Source organism: Hydra vulgaris, chromosome 04 (assembly GCF_038396675.1).
Source record: "Hydra vulgaris chromosome 04, alternate assembly HydraT2T_AEP".
NCBI classification, from domain to species: Eukaryota; Metazoa; Cnidaria; class Hydrozoa; order Anthoathecata; family Hydridae; genus Hydra; species Hydra vulgaris.
This window is the reverse complement of record NC_088923.1, coordinates 16,380,337-16,401,569: the sequence shown is the minus strand read 5'-3', so window position 1 is coordinate 16,401,569 and position 21,233 is coordinate 16,380,337.

The following is a 21,233-nucleotide window of genomic DNA, read 5'->3' as shown; positions in this document are numbered from 1 at the left end:
TTATTATTAATATTATTATTATTGCTATTATTATTATTATTATTTTTATTATTAATGACAAAAATATACCATCCGTATTCCGTGTTTATGTTCTTTTAATAAAATTTTGAATTAACTTATTGTAGCGTTCTGCACGGTCATTTATAACTGCGATCATTATAAGTGTTCTTAAACACATTGAAAAGTATGTAAAAGGCTGGGAAATATTTTTATTATCACCAGCTCTGATTTATTTTACTTTCCATAGTAGACGTCCTTAGAAATCTCCAATAGCAAAAGCAAAAGGTAGGGCTGTTCATTGACAAAGTATATCTATTCTGAATTATGAACATTTTTAATCTGAGCTTCAGGCTTCTTTTTATCAAAATCTCCGACTATTAACTCTCATAATAAAGCAGCTTGTTCAAAATATTGAATCTTTCTTTGACATAAGTATAAACATATAAATTCTTAGAGTTTGCTCTATGTCTGAAAATTAACCTGAAAGTTATCTCAAAGACTAAAAAATGCTGGATCCGCCCTTGGAAGTATTATTGCACTAATGGCGAATCTATCCTTATTTTTAGATATTTCTTTTTCCCAAATGTATCGTTTCAAAATCTGTATCAAGTGTACCAAAATTTTTAAATCTTTAATTATATATAAATTTTTCTCTTTGTTTATCTGTGCTTCAGAATCCACAACATTATGTGTTTTTCTGAGTAATTCTGTTATAAAATACTAAACAAAGTATAATAATAATAAATAAAGTTAAATTATTTACAATAAATATAACAATTAATAATTAAATTGTTATAACTATTGTAAATAATCTAACATTTTAAAAGTTCAAGTCCAAAATGATACTTCTCACGGTCGTTTGCAAGAGGAAAGTTATAATACGCATGCGCCGTAAAATTAGATTTATTGAAGAATTTTTAAAATGGCTACGGTAACAGCATTAAAAAAACTAATCATTGACAACGAGTAGTTAGTTCAATTTTAAATAATTAAATGGGTTTTTAACTAGTTTTTTTCATAAAATTATTTTGAAAATAACTTGCAGGAGTACGAAGAAATTTTTTAAATAAAATACGAGACCTCTGATTGTGAATAATATCTACTTTCAGCTAAAGCAACTTGAGTGTTTTTGTTTACAATTTTTAAACCTTTTTTAAAATATTTTTGAGCGTAGAAATTTTTTAATTTAAATTTATTCAGCAAGATGAACCCTTTATCTTTATTGTATTTTTTGCTTATATGAGGATTCAATTTTTTTTGCAGGGTTAAAAGAAAATCTTATTCATTAAACTTTTGTAACCTGTTGCTATGGTACTCTTTTCCGATGTGGCTATATATATATATATATATATATATATATATATATATATATATATATATATATATATATATATATATATATATATATATATATATATACATATATATATATATACATATATATATATATATATATATATATATATATATATTATATATATATATATATATGTATATATATATATATATATATATATATATATATATATATATATATATATATGTATATATATATATATATATATATATATATATATATATATATATATATATATATATATATATATATATATATATATATATATATATAAATTAGTAAAAAATACTTATCTAACTTTATTTATCTAACTTCTTCAACTTTAAGTTTCACCATTGCTGGATCATCAGGAAAAGTTACTAAATCTCAAAAAAAATTCAATTTATAGAAAAAATTATTTTACAGAAAGTTATAAATTATTATAACTAAAAATAAAAATAATTTTTTTTTTAATTACTATATTTTTTTGGTTAACGGGAAGTTACAGAAAGTAATTATTAAATAAATTTCTTTGGAATGGGGATAATTTAATTTGGTCATATGTTTTTATAATTTTTTAAGAGGTATTTATTTTCGTGTTTACATTTAGAAATTAATTCAGATTTTTAATTTAATAAATTTTCCTGATTTAAATGAGTAATTATTTCAAATTTTTCTTGCAAACATAGCATACATTTTTTGGAAATTTTATTATTTAGCAGGTCTTTTAATATTTCTCTGTTCTTTAATAAAAATTATCACTCTATTTTTATAATACACTAAAATAATTTAAACACACACACACACACACACACACACACACACACACACACACACACACAAATATATATATATATATATATATATATATATATATATATATATATATATATATATATATATATATATATTAGGGCCCTGCAAATTGACATTTTTTGTTTTGAATTGAATCTCAAAGCAGGTCTTGATTCGGGAATCAAATCAGCAATTCGTGGTAAACCAAATGTAAGCATTTTTTTCCAAAAAAATAAAAATATTTCTTTGATTAAATTCTTTTTGTCCGGATTATATTTTCGGCATTTGTTTAAAAGTGATATTAGACCTATTTTCAATTACTCTTACTCCACCCGGGATAAAAAACCCAGTTCAATTACATTTTAGCTTTAGAAATTTTAAAAAACAGCAATATTCGCAAAATAAAATATGATTCGAAAAAACTTGAATCTTTTTTTTCGACTCAATCAAAGCAACACTTGATTCGCGAATCGAAGCGATTCGCAAGGCCCTAATATATATATATATATATAGATACACATACATACATTATATATTTATGCACTCTTATTTATGATCAAAATTTTGAATGTTATTATTCCAGGCTTTCGATTTAGTCAATAACGTCAAATAAATCAACTGTATTGCCTGCATCAAAACAATACCATTGGTTATGTTTTTGATTTTATTAATTGAATGCTATAATTTTGATTCTATCTATTAAATCATCAGTCTGGTTTTGTACATATTGATTGAAAATTAATGAATTATGATAAAAATTGATTTGAAACAAACAAATATTATAGTATATATTTTTTTAGTATTCCAACCATATTCTCGTCTTGACAAGGAAACTTACCTGTTGTAAAGAAGGGAAAAGTACGCTAAAGCAGAAAGACTTTTTCTGGGAACTCGATATAAATATTTTTTGTATTTTGTGTTTAAATTTTTTTATTTTTTAATGTTTTTTAGCTTGAGACTGTTAAAATCAATATGAATATATTTAGAATATTTTTTACATAAAGATTGAAGGAATGAAAAATGTATTTAATGCATAAAAGATATTTATATTTTTATTTGAATTATATATTGATCTTTTATTTTGTGTTGAAATACATGCAACAGCCAACATTTTAATGAGAGAATTTGTTTTGTTACTTGCTAATGAATCTTCATATAATATATGTTCTTAGCATTGAGGACATATTGCTTTACTAATTGGCTTGAACTTAATATTTTCTACAATACAAAAAAAGCAGAAAAGATGCTCGCATTTTTTTAAAGTTAAAGATTGTTTTGCAATTTTACCGCATATATTACATAAGTAATGTTGCAAATGTGGATTTAACTCATTATTTAGCTCTGATATATCTGTCTTCATCTTGTATTATGGCTATTGCTTCTTTTATGGTAGTGAACATTGCAAATGCCCACATCTTTGAATCATTTTTTTGGCGGCCACTACATCTTGCTTTATCTATCTATTTATATATATATATATATATATATATATATATATATATATATATATATATATATATATATATATATATATACATCGGAAAGGAGTAAAAGTACCGTAGCAACAGGTTTCAAAAAGTTAGCGATTAAGATTTTATTTTAACCCAGCAAAAAAAATTGAATCCTCATATAAGCAAAAAATGCAAAAAAGATAAAAGGCTCATCTTGCTGAATAAATAAAAATTTTAAAATTTCAACGCTCAAAATTTTTTTAAAAAAGGTTTAAAGATTATAAACAAAAACAGTAAAAGTAGCTTTAGCTGAAAGTAGATTTTATTTACATTCAGATGTCTTGTATTTTATTTAAAACATTTCTTAGTATAGCTGCAAGCTATTTTCACAATAATTTCATTTTAGAAAATAGTTAAAAGCCTAATTAATTATCTAAAATTAAACAATTTACTCGTTGTCAATGATAAGTTTTTAAAAACGTTGCATCCGTAGCCATTATTAAAATTCTAAATTATTTTTAACTCCACTGCGCTTGCGTAAAATAACTTTCCACTTATTTCTAAAGTCTAAACGACCGCGTTCTTTAGACGTTCGAAACGGTACGTCTTTAGACGTCCAATAGACGTCCAAAGACGTACCATTTTGGACTTAAACGAATAGACCTAAACGGTGCGTCCTTTGGACGTCCAAAGACCATGTTTCAAGACCATTTACTACTTTCCTATCAAGTTTATTGTTTCGCAATCTTTAATAAGTGGGAATTGTCTTGTTTTAATTGCAGCATGCCCTCTTGCATTATTTTCTTTACACCATTGAACAGCAACTTCAAGTAGTTTTTTTTTTCTAATGTTGCTTTTCTCTTTAAAGGTGCTTTAGTATTAGAACTTGGATTTAGTGACATCATTTAGTGACATCATTTAGTGACATCATTTAGTGACATCATTTGCAAGTTTTGAATTTTTTGTTGATGTTACTTATTCATATTTATTTGCCTAAAAATAAAATATTATCGAAAATTCTCTGAACTGAGCTAAACCTATCCTCTATGCAAGAATGTCAAATAAAATCTCTTAATAAATTCTTTATCATCAAAAAGCTTATTACAACTACTAAAAATCAACTCTGCTTCTTAATTTCTTGTAATATCACTTAGATTTTTTTTAAAACCAAAATAACTCATGTGGTTTTTGGGGTCCCAACCATATGGCTTTTGTAGCGCCTTATGTACTTTCCTAAAATATAAGTTCGCAATCAAAGTATTATATGAAGTGAAATTTAATATAACAAGCATATCCAAAATATGGGAAAATTACAACAATTTTAAAAAAAGTTATAAACAATTTAAGTCATGTGGTTTTTGAGGTCCCATGCTAAAATATAGAGAAACTTTACTGAAAAAAAGAAAAGTAAAATAAAAATACTGAAACACTTCTAAACCTCTCGGAAGAACTTTTACCATATAAAAGCATATAAAAAAGCAAAAAAAAGTTAAATTATTTGTTTTGTACTAAAGATATGACAAAAGAAAAAATCATGTGGTTTTTGGGGCCCGTCTTTTTGGGGCCCTGTAACATTTGCTTTTACTTTACACCGCTAGAAAATACTTTTTAACTAATTTTGTAAACTAAATTTAGATACCGAATAAAATGAATAAAATTGTAACAAGGAGTAACTAACTAGTTTTAAATCAAAAGTAAGAAACTTCTATAGAAGTTGACGAATTTTATCAAGCAAAGTTTTTCTCAGGGTTATTCTTGCACTTGCTTTTAATGAAGTCGGAATTATTAAAAAAGATTCTGCTTTGAAGTTGTGAAAGTAGTTTGTATATACGCATCAATCAACTTTTCTTTTTTTTTGACACCTTCACTTCCAACAAGGCTGCAAGCAACCGCTATTAGAGCTAGAAGTTACTGGAAGAAAAAAGATTATAGAAAGAAGTTTATAGAGACAGATGACAAAAAAAATTGCAAATTTTATGAATCAGGAAAACAAGATGAAGGAAAAGAATTCCAAAGAACTGATGTTCAAGGAAAAAAACTAGACAAGTAAGAGTTTTTGGAGCACTTAGGAACAGTCACAGTAAAAGGATGAGACTTAATTAAATGACAAGTAACGCGATAATGAATTTTAGTAGATGCCACAATAGACGCTAGCTCTTTAGAACAGTGTCCATTATACTTATAGAAAAGAAAAAGAGAAGCAATTATTGGTCTTTTATTAAGTTTATTAACTTTAATTAAATTTTTTTTAAAAAAAAAAAATTTTTTTTTAAAATTTTTAAAAAAATTTTTTTTAAAAAAAAATTAAAAAAATTTTTTTTTTTTAAAAAAACTTTTATTAAATTTAATTATTAATAAAGAACTGGTCCAATTATTTTTACAATGCGTTTTTGCTCCTTAACTAAAAGAGAAAGGGCATCATTGGAATTCCGCAACAGTATTATTTGGAAAATATGGCTACAGTATTCCATACAAGGACGGGTCTGAGATTTATAAAGATAAAGAATAAAATCCTAAGTAAGAAAGTGGCAACCACGATAAAGAGATCCAACCTTGGCAGATGGTAATTTTGCAATCGATTTGATATATGGTTTCCAAGAAAGATTGGAAGTAACAGTTAATCCTAGAAGATGAAGGGTAGGTGACTCATCGAGCACATTACCGTTCATAAATGTAGGAAGATCTAGATTACTGCGATAACTATTAGCTAAAAAAATTGGGTTTTATCTTTTCTTTTTTGTTTTTTTCCATATATTTTGCTGTTCATGCAATAATATAAAAAAATTATTCCATAAAAAAAAGAAAAAATATATATTTATATAAACAGACAGGGGCTCATAGAAGATATGGATGACCAGAGTCACCACAATCTTTTCTTTTCAAAAGTGCCAAGAAAATAAAGTTATTATAATAAAATAAAATAAAAATAAAATTAAAAAAAAAGCATCTGTTAAAATCTTTAAAAAAATGGCAAAACTCCGTAAAAAAAAATTAAAAAAGTAAAGAAAAAAAGACAATAAGAGGAATAAATTCCTTTGAATATATCAAAAAACTAGGTTAAAAAACGAAAGTGTATTTTTAAAAAACGATAGTATATATATGTTAAGTTTCAAAGCTGTCATTTGATTTCAAAATTTCTTTTTTTACATAAAACTTAAATAAATTTACTGTTTTCACTATATTGATGTGATTATTTTTAAAACTGTCCCATATCTTAGGCCCTCGATATGCTATACTATACTCTTTGTATTTAGTTAGTTAGCCTCTCGTTTGATCTCAGAAAATAGTTATTGTTTTGATTTATATTAAACTTTGTTTCAAAGTTTTTCGGTGTGAGATTTTTTAAATGATAATACATAAAGATCATGTGTTGAAATGTATTTATCTCGTATACATTCATCATCTTCATTTCCCTCAGTAATGGCTTTGCATGCTCAAATTTGTTTTTTCCGTATATAATTCTGCAAACATGTTTTTGTACACTAAATATCCTTTTAAGTTTAGAGGGCTGTGTGCTTGCTTACGCAATGTTACTATAATTAATTTAGCTATGAATTAGGCTGAAGTATATTAATTTAAGACTTTGAGTATAAATTAAAGGACTTATTCTATACATTAAACCAATAGTTTTTTTAATTTTTGATTCAATTTATTTTATGTGGGAATAAAGATAAGTTTTTATCTACATAGACTCCTAGGTACTTTAAACATTGTTGTTTTTTAATTTGTTTACTATTTATAGAAAGAAATGGTAATTTAAGTGGCAGATTTTCTTCCTGCGTTTTTTTATCTGAGTTCATCAGCCACTGAGAGCCTCATGTTGTAGTAGAAGTAAGATTCTTTTTAAGCTCAAATACTCCCTTTAAGCAATCAGAGAGTGTTGGCTGCTTATCAAGACAAGAATAAATGGTAGTATCATCAACAAACAATGACCTTAGATGAGAGAATTTCCGGAAGATCTTTTATGTAAATCTAAACGAGTATAAGGCCAAGAATAGAACTTTGAGAAACCCCTAAAGTTACAGGATATAAAGAAGAGTACTGTCCATCAAAGACAACTTTTATACTACAATTGCTAAAAAAAGATTGAACAATTTTAAAGATGTTACCTGATACACCGTAATGGCGTAATTCCATTTTCTCGACTTTTCTAAAGCCTTTGATAAAGTTTGGCTTATGCCAAACTTTATCAAAGGCTTTAGAAAAGTCGAGAAAGATATCCTTAGCCTCTTCGCATCTATCTAACGAACGATAAAACCTATCAGTTATTATCTTTAACAAACCAGCAGTAGAACAATAAGATCAAAATATATATTGATGATCAGAAGACAAGTTATTAGATTCAAGATATGAGATTAAGTGTTTATTAATTAAAGACTCAAAAACCTTGCTTATGACAGGAAGAAGACTAATAAGACGGTAGTTAAAGAAGTGAAATCGCTCTCCAGAACTTTTGAAAATAGGGATAAGTGATGCCACTTTTTAGTAGGATGGAAAACAAGACTCTGATAAGTATTTGTTAAATTGTTTTGAAAGTATAGACAACAGCTCCAGAGTACACTACTGCAACACTATAACAGGCATGTTGGCCGGACCACAAGCTGAAGAAGAATTTAAGCCGGAAATTACTTTAGATACAGAAGCTGCAGTTATACGAAAGTTAGGAAATAGACTAACCTATTTGTCGGCTATATCAGGTAGAAAACGACTAGTGGAATCAAAAGATGATATAGATGAGAAATTCTTAGCAAACAATTCAGCCTAATCTTTAGGTGAGTTGACCAAATCTGAGTCATACAAAAGAGGTGGAACAACAGATTTGCCGGCAAATAATAAATAAGGGCCCTTATTATAAATACTGTAAAAGATTGTCTGGAAATAACGAGAGCCGAATTTTGAAAATGAAATACGATATTTCGTGACCTGAGAATAGCGGGCTTTAGACCAAAATCTTTTTACAATGGTTTCTAACAATAGTAAATAGACATCTGTTTTCCGAAGAACTATTTTGCTAATAAATATAAAAGTAATGGTTTCGATTAGAAATTTCTGCAGTATAATGAGAGGAAAACCATGGAGAAAAGGTCACTGAGTCAGCAACCATCATTTATCAGATATACTCAATGTTAACAATATTTTTATGAGATTCCTTAATTTAGTCTGCAAGTTTTTTTTAACAGCATACAGGAATTAAACCCTTAAAAAATATATTAAATGTTCTAAATTATATCAAAAAAAAAACTGGTTTACACAATACATAATAACCCTGTTTATAATAAGATCTCTTAATTGTACATTTATTGTTTTAGAGGGAATTGTGCAATCAATCATCAAACCAACAGATGTGGATATCTTGCAAATTGATAGTGGAATCCCCGGATTGAAGATGCCAGTTAAAAAAGTACACAACTTGAACATCATGATCAAAATAAAGAAAAACTTAAATCAGGTGAGTCTAGCATTGAGCAATTTGCCGATGCATCATAATACCTCTGCAAAAACATTTGAAAATATATAGATGAAACTGACGCCCTTATAGAAATGATTGACGAACAAAATATTTCAGGAGATGATGACTGTGGAGACGATTATGAGGATTTTACTAAAGCTGAAGACAAAATACCACCACCAATCATATAACAACAAGCACCAATCCAAATAAGGCTTAAACATGACTTGGGAACAACATACATTGTTTTTATAGACAGGCCTCGCAATATTCTTTTACTGCCATGCAAACATATTCAAATCTGCAAGCAATGCTATGAAACTATTTTAGCAGAAGATTCGGTTGATAACCATCTTCTTCCGTGTTTAAAATGCTGTAGGATTGTGGAAGATACTATGGAAATTTTCATTTAAGTCTCTGGATTTTTTAATTAAAGCTTCAATTTTCAAAGTTTACTTTTTATGATATGTTGATACTTTTTCTTGTTGTTTTACAAAAAGATATAGTTGATGTTTTTTTAGTGCAATAATTTATATGTAGGTAATTATAGTATACAATTTATTTTAGTTAAAATGGTCCATTTATGTTTGTTGGGCAATTTTTTAGACAAAGCCAGCTCTTACTTGCCATAATTTTAACCAAGATTTGGTATGCAATACTTTATGTTTCCATTTAACAACTTTGTTAAGTGTTTCTTGTTTTGTTTCTAAAACAATTTTGTAACTTTTTAAAACTCTTGCATAAAAACTAAAACACACAAAAAAAGTCTTATTGTTTTCACCGATTCTATTTGAACAAAACAAAATTAAAATCCTGTTTTTCCAATGTAAAATACATGTTTTATATTTGATTACTTTCAAATATAAAACATGTTTTTGACTTTGAAATAATTTTCAAATAGAATCATGAACTATTTGTTTGAGTTTTTATTTGCCAAACAGAATAAATGTTATTTAGAATCGTCCTTTATCTTTATGTTATGTAAAAATATTTAAAAAGTTACTGTTTTTTTTATAATATAGTCATACAAGTCGCTGACTCCATGGTTCCGTTACGCAGTAAACATTTAACACAATTAACGTCGTTCCGTCACTTGCGTCAGTTCCATCGTTCCGTCACTTGCGTCAATTCCATCGTTTTGTCACTTGCATACAACATTTAAATTCTATAATGCTGTTACGTAACAAGGGTTTAAAGGGTTATCCGTAAACTATGTATGATTTTAATTTGACCCTCCCCTCCTGCGCATTTTGCTATATGCTTTTTTGAGTACCCTACACCTCCCTAAAAGAATCTACTTTATTAACCTACCTATCTAATGTTTTATATATTTTTTAATTTAACGTCTTCTTACTTTTATAGTTGATCCCTAACTCCCTATTTCATATACGCCATTTGCAGACCTCCTCTCTCCCATCTAAGCGTATGTACTTTATGGACGATCCCTAACGTAAAATATACAAATTACTCCTTAGCAGTTAATTGTAAAAATAAATAATACTCCCGCAGTTTTCCCCTAAAATATTGACAATTGTCAAAACTGGTGAATATAAAGGTGAAAACTGCGGGAATATAAACGCTATAACGGTCCATATGATTAACTTGTAATCTATTAATTGACTGTTAACGAGTATTATTTTGTTTGATAATTGAAAAGATGAAATTTTATCTTAAAAATTTACAGATGTTGTTGCACAGATGTTATTACACATTGATAATTAAAAAAATGTAACTACATCTGTAAAATCCACTGATTTAGTTGCAAAGATATTATTACACTTGATATTTACATCTGTAGTATTCATTTAACTTTTGCACAGATGTTATTAGACACCAACGAAATTTCAGATGTTATTTGAAAGATGTTATTATAACTCATTATATTTACAGATGTTGTTGGACAGTTGTTATTAGACATGGCAAAAACTGATGTTGTGACCCTTTGTAAACGACTTTTTAGTAGTTTATTTTTTTGGGTTAAACAAGATAAACTACGTACAGAGAATGTAGTCTCATCTTTTATCTTTGTTTACTTTCAAAGATTTCAGCCTCACTCATTTCTCTAATTTTTAAACCGTTTTTCAATTTTCTGGATTTATTTTTTATTCTTACCGGTATTTTTCTTAACAGTGTTCTTTGAAAATCCAATTAACTTCTACTTTGCATTGTCTAATTCTGTTTTTTATTTTTCCTATTTAAAATTATCCTTGAAGACTTTGTTATGATTTTTAATACAATATTTCAAGTTAATTTTGATATCCTCATTATCAAGTAATAACATGATAATACTTATATATAATATATAATTATGATTTAATAATATTATAAGTCTAATGTATAAACTTTTATATTTTATTGTAAGAATGGAATACGCAAAATGTCAATAAATAATAAAAATGCAATTAATTTGCTTACTCAATGTTTATTGATCCAACATGTTGGACTGAAACCTCCTAAAGAATTTTGTAAAAATGCTCAAAGCATTAACAATGTATTATTTTAATTTTTACTCATTTATTCCCAAGGTAATATACTTCTGGCAACATTTTATTTATACCCACTTTATTAAAACACTAGCCCAGTGCCGACATTTATCTTGCATTGTTTTTGGCTTGCACGTGAAGCCAAAGTGAAACTACCATTAGACAAAAGGTGTAAATTTTAATAAGTCGACAGTAAAACAAGCATTTCACCAGAGTTAAAACTAGCAATAGGTTCTAAGTCTACCACAAGCACAGAAGTAAAACTGAAAACAAACGCTAACTTTACTTTAACTATACGACTACATAAACCCTGATGAATGGATCCAAAACCTTGTTTACTCCAGGACCCTAAGGCTTCAAAATATAAGATGTACAATAGAAAATAAAGTTTATTTTATTTAAAGTTTATTTAGTTTTCAATAACGCTGTTTTTGTTTTACAAATTTTACAAAAAAAATTTTTGTTGTAATTTTAAATTTTATTTATTTAAGGTGCCCCAAGATTTCCTTACAGTTTTTTCACAAAGCACTTACCAATGTTATAAAATTTGCTTGAAGGTGGCGCTGAACCACGGATTAAGCATAAGTATTTAACACTAATTGAGGCTAAGTATTTAATTACAATTATTATAATTAACTTTTTTCAAATTTAAAAATTATTTATAATATCAAAAACAGGTTCTATGTCAATGAATACCTCAAGAAGTATGAGTGCCTAAAAGTTGTTGCTACCTTAGACTTCTATAGCTTTTAGAGAACTGCTCCAAATCTTTGACTTAAAATAGATCTAACGATTTTTAAAAACTATTTTGAAAAACTGAGATGGGCTATTTTTTCAAAATCCCTAAGTACACTTATGAATTTGGCGATGAGAATTTCAAGATTGAACTTCTGAAAAAACTGCTCAAAGTGGTCTACATTTTTAAACAACTAATTGCAAGCAACTATTCGCAAGGTTCTATTGGTCGTAATCTACACGATTATTGATCGTAGTCTACACGATTATAGCCATAGATATCTGACAGGACAAAATTAAAATAAATCAAAATCTATTGGTCAAAAATATACACAAAATAATTGTCAGCTTTTTTAAAGTTAATTCGGACAAGGGTGCTTCTTTGTTACAGTTTTTTTCCTTAACTACTTAAAGCAAAACCACTAAATCTTCAGCTACCGTGTAACTTAATGAAAAATGTTTAGTTTATGTAAAACTCTGCGTAGATTTTGGTACTTTTTTTTTTAATGAAGGCAAAATGACTAGTATAATAGTTTTGTATATATATATATATATATATATATATATATATATATATATATATATATATATATATATATATATATATATATATATATATATATATATATATATATATATATATATATATATATATGTATATATATATATATATATATGTATATATATATATATATATATATATATATATATATATATATGTATATATATATATATATAAATATGTATTAAGGCTCGTTGAGACAGCATGTATGTATATATTATTTACATATATATATATACACACAAACACACACACTCACATATATATATATATGTGTGTGTGTATATATATATATATATATATATAAATATATATATATATATATATATATATATATATATATATATATATATATATATATATATATATATGTATATATATATATATGTATATTTATATATATATATATATATATATATATATATATATATATACATATATATATATATATATATATATATATATATATATATATATATATATATATATATATATATATATATATATATATATATATATATATAGATATATATATATATAGATTTATATATATATATAGATAGATACAGAGGTGTATATTTAGATTTTTAGATGATCTGAGTTTTGACATTTTACTTTAGTGCAAACTCCAAGTTTTGTTTATTCATGCTTTTGTCAAATGAGAACGTTTTAGAAAGAGTTGCAGTGATTCGAGATTGGATACAAAAAAATGATAATTTTTTGGCCTTCCCAGCCCTTAACGTGAGAGCAATGAGTTGATAAAATATTTTGTCTACTATTTTTATCTAAATTTATATTCATCAATGTATTTCAAATTTTATGCATATTAAAATTTTATGCATATATAAAATTATTACAGCATAAAGTTTTAACCACTCTCAATTTGAGGGGGCTGTAAACTTTGCAGCATCATAAAAAGTGAATAATAAAAGGTTATTGCATGAAATATAAAATATTTTGATGAATTTAAATTTAGATAAGAATAGTAAAGAAAATATTTTATCAACACATTGCTCCCACCATAAACATACTAAAGTTTAAAGTTTGCACAATGTCTGTAAGTGCCAAAAGTCAAACATGTAGTACAAAACCTTCCAAATATTGTTCCATCTGACGGAATCCATATCATCCTGCAAGAACAGTACAGTTTTAATTTAAATTCATACGGAGGGTATCTAGGCTTGCATTATTTTTTTAATTTTTTTTTGTTAATTTACCTCCTCAAGGCCTAGATGGCTACTACAGACGAGGAGGGTACTTATTTGTGGTATAACCTTCTTTCAACTTTATAACTCCAAAACACGAACCTTGACGAACAAGGCCGTTGCGCGGACAAATGAGTTGAGCGCTGTACTACCACGGACGAGGTGGGGATTCAACTCAAGACCTCTCACTTATGAAGCGAGCGCTCTACCACTACACCACTACCGCATATATTTCCTGCGTATTTGTAGGTGGAAAAGGAATTATTAAATTATTTATAAAGCAGGAAAAAACTTTCTTTGATCAAACCAAATATCTTCTATTGGATACCTGTTTTGTGATAAGATAAATTCAATAAACGCTATTGAAAACAAACCACAATCACTACCACCATCTTATTGCTGTACTGAGAGTACTTATCATGCATACCATAACCTCAACTTAATGGTAGACCTTTCTTACGTGATAAAGCTTTTTGAGTATATTTCAAAGTGTTCCGTCTAGATCACATAGTTCTTCTGATGGTTCATTAAAATCGAATGTTAAGTTTTCTATGCTTGTTAACATTTCGCGGACTCCGAAGACCGTAAAGTTTCTTTTTCCAGTACTATCTATCCAGTACTATGGATTTGTTGGTGTTGTACTGAAAATAGTGTCATTGATTAAGTTGAAATTAGTATGATTTACATGGTTACGTTTGAGTATATTTGATTAACTTAACACATAATCATTGATGAATTTGTCAATATTTAAAAATGAAGAACTTCTATATGAAGATGTTATAGGCTTCCATCTCCATGTTAGTAGGTCCTTTCTAACTCCCATATTGCAGCCTTTGTGTCGAATTGCACAATTTTTGAAATAGGTCATCAGAATTACACATTTTTTGATAATGGTCTACCTAATCAATTATAAGATTTTACATACACTCATCTTTATCCTTAGACCTGTTTGGTATATAATATGATATATTATTATTTAAAAAAGAGTTAGACAATAACTAAGAATCCTGATAACTGATATTTCTTCATTAACTTTAAAATTATCAAAGCCATCTTCTCCATTAAAGTCAAATTCTGAATTTGCTTAAAGCGTATTTAGAACTGTTTAATTCAGTGTCTGAATTCGAACTAAATCTAAGTTTTGTTGTTCTATCTGTTAACCCCTCGCAAAGCTATCTAACTTTACCGAACCACCGAACAAATCTCACCAAGCATAAAGACTCAATTCAACAGACTAGCACAATTGGTTCTCTTTAATCAATTTGGTCTTTATGAGAACGGTGCATCTATAGTTTATGGAAACAGACAGCCCTGCCCACAAATACCAGAAGGATCAAAGAGGACTAACTGTACTGGTCTGTTGAATTAGACCTTTATGATTGGTGGGATTTATTCGGTGGTTAAACACGTAAAATAGTAAAGAATAAATAGCATAAAATAGTAAATCTCTAAAAATGCTGTTACTATTAGTTTTGTTAATTAGTCTGAATAGTGACTTGTGTAGAAAAACAGCTTGTAATTCGTTAATGCAAGAATGTGTAGAACATAATTTATTAGACATTGTGGTTGCAACAGCAAGAGAGTTAATAGTGGGATTTAATTTTTGTGCTTGTGAAGATATTAAAATGAATGATCCAGCGTTGGAAGCAAATTTAATAGGTAGACAACAGATTGGTTACTTTAAATGGGATCATAATTTGCATTTAGATTTGCGTTGGAAGAGAGAATGGAAGTATTTTCCCTAACAAATGATATGTATTTAGACCTTAATAAAACATGGGAAAGATAGTTTACTTTCCAAAATAATCCGAAGATAGAAATTCCAGAACTAAGATATTACAATTATAACAATTTTAATTATTTAATTGGAGATATCGAAAATAGAATGGACAGTATATCTGCAGGGTAGATTATTAACTAGTAAATAAATAGAATCTTATTCTAAAAACACACCTCAATCGCATCTGGAGAATTATGTTATACAGAAATCCAAAATGACAATACTATTAAAGTAATGGAAGGGTTAGCTATGTGCACTAACGATTATGATAATTATCAAGTTGATTTAACACCAACGAGAGCATGTACTATTAAACCTCAATAAACCGTAGGATTTGTGACTAAAACATCTTTTCCAGCACAACACTGTTACAATCACTCTTATTTTAAAAATAACTTAATTAGACCTATATTGTTTAGATTAAACAAATATATTATAGTTTATAAATCATTTCAAGGACAGTGCACGAAAAATGAATTATTTTTAACTCCTAAATATAATGTCGATAAAAACAAAAAACTGAAATATTATTTAACTGTTTCGCAAAATGAATGGGCAGTTCAACAAACTGCGACGCAATCGTTTTATATACCACGTCTTTTTTTTTAAAAGATGGACCGAGTAATAGCACAGTGGCGCTTTTGATTTTCTTCTGAATAATTGAATATTGCTTCCGGTATTATCTGGTTTATCTTTTTGTTGAGTCTAAAAAAATAACATCTTTTTAATAACGGTTGTTTATCGCTACTTACATGCATCCAAACATCGCTAGATGATTTTCCATTGGCTGTTATTTTTATAGGTGTACTTGGTACACACACATATTATCTTTGTATTTAGCATTTCCAGGTAACGCTTGAGTTCCTTTAAATAATTCTTGAAAAGCTGCGGTATTTGGAATAATCAATTCTTCACACCTTTTAATGTGTCTAAAAAGAACAGACGATAGCCAAAAGTTATCGTTAATCGTTTATTAGTGCTAATATTCCACCAATTTTATAACTTCTAAGGACGGAAAATAAACTTTGATAACAATGATTCCCCACAACTGCTATCTCTTTGTAATTATATTAAGTTAAATGTTACAGTGATCCGTGACGTCAAGTGGTTTGTAACTAAAGTGCGTTTATATTTGATAATTGTTGTTAATATTTTTGTACGGTTTTGTATTTAACTGCTAACGTGTTTATATGGTTAATGTGAAATTTAAATATGTTTATGTGGGTTGTAATGGTAATATTTGAGGTATATGATTTAGCATAAATTGTGGTTATAAATTTGTAAGAGACAGGTTGTCATTAAGTAAACAAAAAAAAATATCTTGACTTATTGTGTCATTTCTGCGAGAAAACTACAAGCTAACCGGGCAATGAACTCAAGTATGAAATTATTCGATATGTTTGAAACATATAATGGAACTTCAGATGCAGCGGTGTGGATGCAAAAAAACCAAAGTAATAACTGAAATGCAGAACAAAATGCTAAAGCTACTTTTTCCAATTCTTTTAGAAAAACTGCGTATTCGGTTTATGACGCTTTAATGAAGATAAACAAGAAGTCGAGCAAGTGCTGCTAGCAGCGTTCTCATCGGATGTTTACAGTGCATAAGATCTTTTTACAAAAAGGAAATTATACGATGGAGAGAGAGAGTTGATGTGTTTTTAGCTGATTTGAAACGACTGGCTTATCTTGCGAAATTGTCTGAAGAGACAGTACTTTTGGCATTTGTTGTGGGATTGACCGAGTCTTTACCATCACAGATTAGAGCAAAAAAGGACCCAATTGATATTTTGTTACCCAAAGTCACTTTGAACCACGTGAAGATAGATGACACTAGTGGTATTGGCACTGTGTCTTAACATCAAGTTACAAAAAATCCTTTAGTAAGTTAAAAGTACCAAGGGTCACACCACATTGCGAAGAACTGTTCATTTGTAAAGAATTTGTCTCAGAAGAAGATCTTTCTATGTTTTAAATGTAGTGACGAAGGACAAGTGGCATCAAGACTCTTGAAGAAGCAGGGAAAAAACGAGTGCAGGAGCGAGGAATCTGCGCAACCTCGCTTCTGAACAAAAATTGAAACAGCGCGTTAATTATTGTTCGTTTAAAAGTTAATGGCATGGTAGCAACAGCTATGGTGGATACGGGATGCTCAAAGACAATTCTGAATCACAATTTTCTGTCCGAAAATCAGAATAAAAGTTTAAACTCTCCAAAGTTGGTAACTTTTGAAGGTAAAGTTTATCAATGTATTAGATCCACGACTGTGAATGTCGAGATTGATGATATCAAAATACGCGACGAAGTTATTTTAGTGGATTTCCGACTTTTCGGAGTTGATATGATGCTTGGTATGAGTTCAATTAAATTATTGGAAGGAGTTTTCATTTATTCATCAGGAACAGCGAAGTTTGGGTCCAGCTATTTCGGAGTGGCAGTATTAAACAAAGATGAAGTAAACAAAATTGAAATCAAAACGAAAGATCATGAACCAGTTTTTGACGGTATGGAATGGAGAGTCAAATGGAAATGGAGGGACGGAGATGTACCCGACCAACTGCTTAACATAGTCGCCCAGTACGCGATACTAAAACATGCGGAAATGGTTACTTGAGTATAACGAAAACGTAATGAAACCGTCCAAAGGACAAATTACTTTAATGGCTATGATTTAAAGAAACAAAGATAATAAAGTTCGGCTGTTTCGGATTGGAGAGAAGCTAACAACTTCATTGAGGCGTATATAAGAGATGTAGATTTGTGTATTGGTAAATTGAGAGAATGGAGAAGAATGGGCAACAAACCAGCAATGATGGATCAAGGCAAAGCTTATCTACAGCTGAAAACTGAGGAACACCTTTGGCCGTTCCAAACGGTGGTATTTCACGACAAGAGATACTGTTTAACACGACTTGGTTTTGGTTTGAATGTAGACCCGATGTTCATGAAATCCGTTGTGAACACCATCATTGGTCAAGACGAGTTGGTTAAGAAAGGAAGGTCCGCCTACGTGGATGACATATTTATCAATGAGAACGTGGCGGGTATCAATTATGTCAAGAGACATTTTGAAAAATATTGTTTAAAGCTCAAAGAGGGTAACAGATTGACGATAATGGGGTCCATGTGTTGGGATTATGTAAACGCAATGCTGGTAACAAACTGACATGGTCAAGAGGGAATCGAGTCGTCCAAAAAAGCCCAAAAAAGTTAACTAGAAGATTAGTGGTTTCAGTTCGCGGACAGTTGGTGGGTCATTTACTTGTGTGTGGTTGGTTAAGAGTTGTTTTTAGTCTATTGAAACGAAGAGTTGTTAGTTTGACGAAGGGTTGGGACGATGATATTTGTGATGAAAATGTGAAATGTGTACTTTAAGAAGTTTAAAAGAGGTTGAAAGTTGCGAGCAAGCTTGTGGGGATTGGGCTGTGCATGGCAAAGATGGAAAGGTGTAGGCTGATGCAAATTTTTAAGCTATGGACCTCTGCAATAGTATTTTACTGGATTTCTGACGCACTTACTGGAAAATAAAGGTTGAAGTCAAAAGCCATTCGTGAAATGTTAATTCGAAGAAGAATAAGCGTACTGCATCCACTAATTGAGGAATAAAATTTGAAAGGTAACATCAAAATCTTCTCCCATCAGAAGATAAGTTAGCTGATGCATTAAAATGAGTTCGCAGCAGATGGTTAAATAAGTTGACTGGGAATGAGCTTCTAAAAAATTATATTGGAGTAGTAGTTGCGGAGCCTGAATCAATCTTGAGTATACACAAGAAAACTGGACATTTTGGAGTGAGTAGAACATTGAACTATGTTCGTGAAGTACTTTCAAATGCAACTGAAAACAAAATTCAAATGGTAATAAAAATTGCGAGTCTTGTTAGTCAATAGATCCAGCACTTGTACAGTGAACGAAAGGTACCTTAAATGTTAAAGAAAATTGGGAAATATTGGCCATGGACATAACGTATTATGGAACTGAAAAATTTCTGAGTCTAATCAATTGCAGACCTTCAAGAAACGCTTGGTGGAAACAACTGTCAAGTTGTCACTACAAAACGTATTTATACGCTTTGTTGCGTATTTATACGCTTGTTGAATTGTCATAGTTTGAATTATCTTATCTTTTCTCAACGAGGAGCGCCATCCGAAATATTAACAGATAATGAGGCAACGTTTAAGACTGAAGAAATGAAGAGTTTCCTTGACAGTTGGGGAGTGCGTTTCACGTTTCGGGTCGTTTATTACTCTGAGCGGAACAATCACAAGTTGAATGTTTTGACTTAATATTTTGATTGTACTTTTTGTTTATTTAAACGTTGTTTTTTTTTTTGCTTAATTGCATAAACCATCTTACTATGTTTATTTTAGGAAAAACTTCGATTTTTTATAAGAGTTAACTAGCATTGTTCCGAAAAATTCATATAAAATTCTAAAAATTGGATTAAAATAATAACATAACCTTTGAAAGATTTAATAAATGATATACAAAAATGTTTTATTTACAAATATACTTAATTTATAAATGAATATTGTTTTACTATTAAACACGACATTTTTATTCAAAATTAAAAAAAACAAACATTTTTTGTTACTTTGCCAGCTGTTATAACTGATTTTAAAAAGATATTAGTGATATAATCGATAGCCAATTGCGTAGAGCTAGTTCGTGAAACTTGCCAAGCAAGTATTGTAACATGCACTGTGTGTAGAGCTAGGCATTTAAACTAGTCAAGCAAGTGACTTGCAGTGTATTACTTGCAAGCAAGTGACTTGCAGTGACTATTTTTTATAACTAAAGTTCAACTTAATAAATAAAAAATGCTGTAGATGGTGTAAATGGTTGCCATCCTTGCAAGCCGAGCATTGAAATTAAAAGAGGTGTAACAGCAGGTGGATAGCAGGACAGAGGTGTTACTGTTGTCTATCTAGATTCTGTTGTTTAACCTTTTACAGTTATATAGAAAACACATGCATGTTAATACTTAGTGTGATGTAATGTGATTATACAAATATTGCTATTACTATTGGCTATGCGTAGTTGTCGTGATGTACTTTGTTGTAATGTTTTGTGTTGATAGATTTACTTTTCCGTTAGTGTCTATCGTTAAAAATTATTATAGGTGTTTTCATAAATCAAACGATTAAAACGAACTATTGCTTTTAATCCAAATATTAAAAGCCAAGATAACATTAGATATTACTATAATTCAATTACTTAAATCTCAAATTTTTTTATTTTCTTTTATATTGTGTTATTAACAATTTTTCTCTTCGAATGAGATATTATAGTTGGTTTCTCATTAAAGAAAATGATTTCAAAATCGATCCCGTTGTCAAAATGTTTTCATTATAAAGTAATTTTTTTTAATATAATTTTTTTGAGATTTTTCAATTTTTTTTTTAATTAATAGTTTTCCACTACTATAAAGTTACGT